Here is a 6090-nt window from a genome sequence, read left to right on the forward strand (position 1 = left end):
ATGACAATATGCAGAATTGTAGCCCAAATACTCTAAGCAATAGAACTATAATTGGAAAAACTGTCACTACAGTCATCTCAGAGAAGTGCTTAAGGAGATGGCGTACCGTAGCTGCCTTATTCCTGACTTACTCCTTTTTAAACTGGTGCCAGTAAGTACGCATTCGCATATGTGTGTATCAAGGACAGGACAGTATTCTACGCAATACAAGTAGCCTCAAATAATATTATCAAAACTGCTTTACTTAAAATGATTTGCTTGCTTCATCCACTTTAAGGAAATCACTCTATGAATTTAAGTATAATTTTTCATTTATTTGCAAGGCTTTATAGCTCAAAATGGGAGCAGAACAGGTTTTTTTTCTTTATCATACATTTATGAATGCATTTGTTGAAAAGATAAAGGTATTTTATGCTACGGGCAAAACCTTTTGGAAAGCGTTATGGTTTTATAGGGACTACTTAATTTCTGGCAGATTCATGTATTTTCTAGTCAAAAGATATGATTATGATAATCTAGTCTGGCTTTCCCCATCATACATGCTGTGATTATTTCTAATTATTCTTGCCTTGAGCTCTAAAGCTTTTTGAACTATATTGTACATCTTTCAAAATCCATACAGTTGTTACTTAATTTTTACCTTTTGGTGGATAATCTGTTATTCCCCTTGTTACATTGCATTATCTGGGAGGTGAAGTTTAGATGCATTTGCAGCTAAAAAACTTGAGATTGCAGTGACAAAGCTTGTATCATAAATTTTATGCATGATCAGGTGACTTTTGTATCCCACCTTTTGTGTGTCCTGCCTTCTAAGTGGTCAGTTGTGCAGTTCTAGTCTTGCATTATGTGTCATTCTTTGCATGTGGTTTCCTACACTTGTTTTAAAAAAAAAAAATCAGAAAAATGAAGAAGTCATTTCTTCCTGTTGTTACAAACCCTCATTAGTGTAAGCTGCCTTAGATACCTACCCTCAGAAGGCACTTGAACACATTTAGTATGCCATGTGTAATACACTGTTCAGTAACGTGGGAAGTTTATTCCTATTTTGCAACGGAAATCTCAAAACAAACTAATATTCTGCCTAAAACCTTTAGGGATGGACAGACAGATTGTGCACACATGGGCTGAATTTACTGTCCAATTGTCCTGTTGAAGTCGTAGTTCTGCCCTGTTTGACTAGGTCATACCTGAAGGACCAGCCAGTGTTGGTGGCCCAGATTCTTCTGAAATGGAATTTGCTAGTGTCCGCCTACAATGAGGGGCATGCAGATATTGCCAAATTACCATCAAATGATAAGTGGAGGTACCTGTGTGGGGGGGTATTCATCAGTGCTTCCCATTTCGGAGGACATCAGTGTGTGGTGGGGGTGACTGGGGTTTTCCCATCTCACCTTTCATGGGATTTTCACAGGTGCTCATACTCTTGCTGCAAGTCAATCAAGCATCAGCATTAGAAGCAATGCTTCTGGAGAGGGTAGATGGGATTCAGAGTGCTTTCTGGGAAATTCAGTTGATGGCGTTGCAAGCTGTGAATGTGAACTGCTGTCAAACCTGAGCTGATGTGCTAAACAGAATACATCTGAAGGACGTCTCACTGAGGCAAAGATCAAGCAAGGCTTGTGCAAAATTGATTTCACAGTTAGATGTGTTTTAAATTGAGCAAGTTCTGGTTTCACTATAGCCTATTAAAACTTAGACCATTTTACAGCCCTCCAAATCTCTTAACACCTCCTACCAGTGTTCATATTCCATAGCTAGAATAAAGTTCCAATATGCCAGATGAAACATTCTTTATTTGAAAATGCTGATCAAGCTTTCTTAAAAACCCTAAAAGTATACATGTGAATTTTGAAATACACCTAACATAAACTGATTCAGTTAGTCAAGATGGATTTAGGCCCATGACACATACAACCTTGATTCTTTTTATTTTAAGCTATTTAGAGGAGAAGTTTCCCTTCAGTCCTTACTGTGAAAACTTGGTAAATGAGAAACAGTATCCTCTATGAATACAAAAATATATTTACAGTGTTGGTGTTTTCTGTGTGAAGGATCAAGTAGTATTTGTTTTCTTCAAATAATGTATGCATTAGTTATGAAAGAACAAAGAGAGCGCAAATGATATACAAAATCCCCAGGAAATTTTGAAGTGCTTTGTAACAGGGGCATTGCAGAGGTGTAGGGCATAGAATGTATCTGGTATTATGGAGTGACGTCAGATACCGATGGCACCTCGCAGTTAAAACCAGCAACATACTACTTTGACTCCAAAGACAGGACCCAGTGGATCGCCTTGCAGTATGGTTGTAGGGTGGCTGAGGTATTTCCTATGTGCGGCATTTTGAGGCTATAGTTCCAGGCTGTAGAGTATTACCAAGGGCCTTTGTTGGGATCCTGGGGCTGGGAAGAGTTCAGGTACCTCGGGTTACGAACCGCAGGTAAAAAAGCTAACGCTTCAGAGGCTGCAAACAAAGCAGATACTTGTATTCTCTGGGCACCTCTCTGTTTAGTCTGGCAACTTACCGATGCTGATGTAATACAGAATACAACAGGGAAAGGGGGAAAGGGCTGAGGCTCAGTACTGGCTTTGTTACCAGAGCTGCAGAGTCCTGTGCCCTCAGGCTGTGCTGCTGACTAGGGATCTTGCTGCCCAAGCCAGCAGCCTCAGGAACAGGAACAGGAGAGGCTTTTCTCGTCCCACCTATTGGAGATCCTCCAGATGGGTCTGAATATGCATCTTGAAAGTCTATTCTTAAGGTCAGGCACTCGAAGGAGCTTCTCTGATACCTAACAAGAAGCTGCAGATTTCCTTTTCTAGGTCTGGCTCGGCGTCCTTCAACAGGTATCACAAGTGATGCAGATTATGCCAGTCGGTATCGGGCGCAGCCAGAGTCACGTTTTACTGCGTGTGGAAGCTGTGAGGCTGTGAACGTGAGAGGCCGGCTAGCTCCTCCATACACCTCATATAACATGGCTAAAGCTGGATTTGCTGGCCACATGTGCGTCAGCACTTACACTTGGGTTGTATAGATTTATAGTATGAAATAATTTTCTGAAAATTCTCTTGTTTGTATTGATTCTTTGCCAAACAGGAATTAATTGCTGTGATCCGCTGAGGAGAACAAGACTGCTTTAAGGCACAAAACTGCATTACTAACTTCAGTGTCAGAACAACAGTGCAATGGTCAAATGTCACTCCTGAGCCGCAGTGATACATCAGTTTTGTTTTATCTGCTGTGATTTACTAGTACTGGGTTTTAAATACCAGCTGGCATCACTGTAGCCACATGGCTCCTCTGACGAATATATGTTCCACAGTCAAAAGACTGTCATAAATCAAGTACATTCACATGCTTCAGCACCCTCTACCAACAAGACCATTACTGATTCTCACAAACTAGAAGGAAAGACAAACCAACTTCAAGCAAGTTAGCTGTAAATTCAGTGCCTTCAGAAAGGACCGGAGAGGAATTAGGGTCCAGTTAACTTGAGACTTAGCTTTGGACCATGGGGAGACCAAAAAAGCCCCCGTGGAGAAAGGTTCACAGTGGATGGAATTGCCATTGACTGTAGAAGCCTTTATTGACCGTGCTTGTAATTTATGTGCCTGACAACTGCTGCTGGATAGGATGAACTGGGGTATGTAAACCTGCATCTGAGATGCTCCCCATGGAGGCTTGCACCTAAATTAATGTCCAGAAAAAAACGGCAGTTCCCACTCATTGGTTTCCTGCAGCTACTGGCAGTAACTGAGCAATGAAGCTGGGTGTGGTGGATGAGGGTGCCATAAGGCAACATCTCAACAGTGATCCTCCAGTACTCGGCCAAACACAAAAGTCTCACCTTCTGTAAACATCCAGCCTTTGAGGAAGTCTTAAGTTTTTCCAAGTAAACTTTTTCTTTGCATGTCAACATTTGAATGTAATATGAGTTAGCTGAATGTTAATGCATGCCATTCAAAGGAGACTGTTTCCATTTGTTTCTTCTTTGCTATCGTACGGTTTCAGATAAAAGTTAAACTACAAGTGACATCTATCACTTAAATCTATCATCCAAACATCAGCACATATCAGACTCAGTCAAAATTTATCTGTAACACTATCAAAACCATTTAGCATATTATGAAAGGAACAAAAAGAATTTTCAGTCACTGAGAGTGTCTGTCATACCCTTCTGCATCGTTCTGAAAACATGGAAAAGTTAAGATGAGGAAATCTTCAACACACAAAAGCAACTTCTAAAAACTTGAAAAATTAATTGAACTCTACAAAATTGCCAGTATTCTGGGTTTATCTTGCAGTGTTTCATGGAATAAGGTCGATGGTGAAGAAAAATGGAGATATTTTTAATTCTTAAATTTAATTTGCTGAGAAGGAAAATTAATGGAAACAGGTTGTTCCACTAATGGAAATTACGCCGTGACTTACCTGTAACTTGCATTGTTACAGGTTGTTGCATAAGCCCAGCACTTAACTGGAAGCCAATCCTAATTTTCTGCTTTTCCATTAATCTGCAAAGTTCTTTCTCCTAAATTGATAGTCTCAGATGCAAATGATGCATTCTCCAAAGAATTTGGTTGTAGCACACAATTTTACATTTTCAAATATTCCCGACTAGTTTTGCTGCTGTCTTGGAGAGAAATCATGCAGGAGATGAGGTATTCCCATGTAAAAAGCAACCATCGCTGGGATTTCTGTTTGAAGCATTGGTGGCCACAGAGAAAAACATGCTCTGTTCAGCCCATTGCTCAGTTGTTTTCTCAATCAGAAGAGGAAGCAAGGCGAGGTCGGCCGCATAGGAAGGCTTTTGTTTTACCAACACGCCTGGCTTCGGCCAAAGGCAAATCTTGAAATACAGCGCGAATGAGCACGAACGACTACGGATAATACTTCAGTGCATTGTTCCTCCTGTGGCACCTGCTTCCTCGTTTCCTCTGCTTTTGCATTTCTCTGCAGCAGAATGTTCCCAGGGTTTTGCTCTCTGAGGGAGGTGACAATTGTTTTTATGATCTACTTCATTTGTAACGTGTTTTCCACCTGACCCTCAGCTGCAACCGCTGGGGTGTCTTCCCAGCTGCCCAAGTCCCTAGTAGCCATTACGGCTGATCTCCAAGCCACCTTGCAACTCACTCTGAGAGTCACCAAGCTCCCTGCCCACGGGGACACGGGCACCTCCCGCCCGCGGGGACACGGGCACCACCGGCACCTCCGGCCCGCGGGGACACGAGCAGCTCCCGCCCGCCGCCCCCGTGGCGCCCCCCTGTGGCCGCGCGGGGCGCAGCGCGTCATCCCCGACTGCGGGCGCCCGGGGCGGGACGGGGCGCGGCGGGACGGTGCCGGTCACCTCCCGCTTCCGAGCTGGGGTAGCGCAGCGCCGCCTCTGCCGAGGTGCAGAGGGATCGCACCCCAACACCGGTTTTCTCCTTGAGGAGCGCAGGCGTGCCCGGTTTCAGCGTTTCAGAGACAGGCATTCCTGGCTGGCGCCGCGGACACACAACTCCAGCACGCTGCTGTACTCCGGGCTGGGGCTACACCTGGTGTAAATGCTGTAATTATCAATTGGTACTACGTCTTCCATGATTGTGGATAGATGCAGGCAGGGTGGGCATCGCTCTCTGGTTCTGTTTGCCTAGAAGAGCCTTCCTTTGCTCTCTTTGGAGGTGGGTTTCGTGCAATTTCTTCAAAATTTGCACACGAATGCTGCTATTGCATTATGTGTTTGTAGTATCTTACCGCTTAAGGAATTGCTGCTAGTAACTTCTTCAGGGCAGGCACTGTATAACCCCTCACGTTTCTACCATACGTGGCACAGCAGGGACCAGATGTGAGCTGTGAACATGCACAGCTTCTAGCTGGGGAAGTACATCAGCTGCCTACTAGATAGTAGGTATCTGAGGATACTGGCAGTTAACGAGATGTAACTGAAAAGGTTGTTCTTCTGTTCTCAACAATTATTTCTTTGAAATGTTTTCCTGCTGAATTTCTCAAGCCCAAATCCAGTATCATTATTCAATAATCATCAGCATTTTACTCTCCATTCTTGGCAGTCTGAGCTCCAGCTACTGTCAACAACCACCATGACCAGGGGAGG

The sequence above is a fragment of the Falco peregrinus genome, chromosome 6, assembly GCF_023634155.1.
Source record: "Falco peregrinus isolate bFalPer1 chromosome 6, bFalPer1.pri, whole genome shotgun sequence".
NCBI lineage: Eukaryota > Metazoa > Chordata > Aves > Falconiformes > Falconidae > Falco > Falco peregrinus.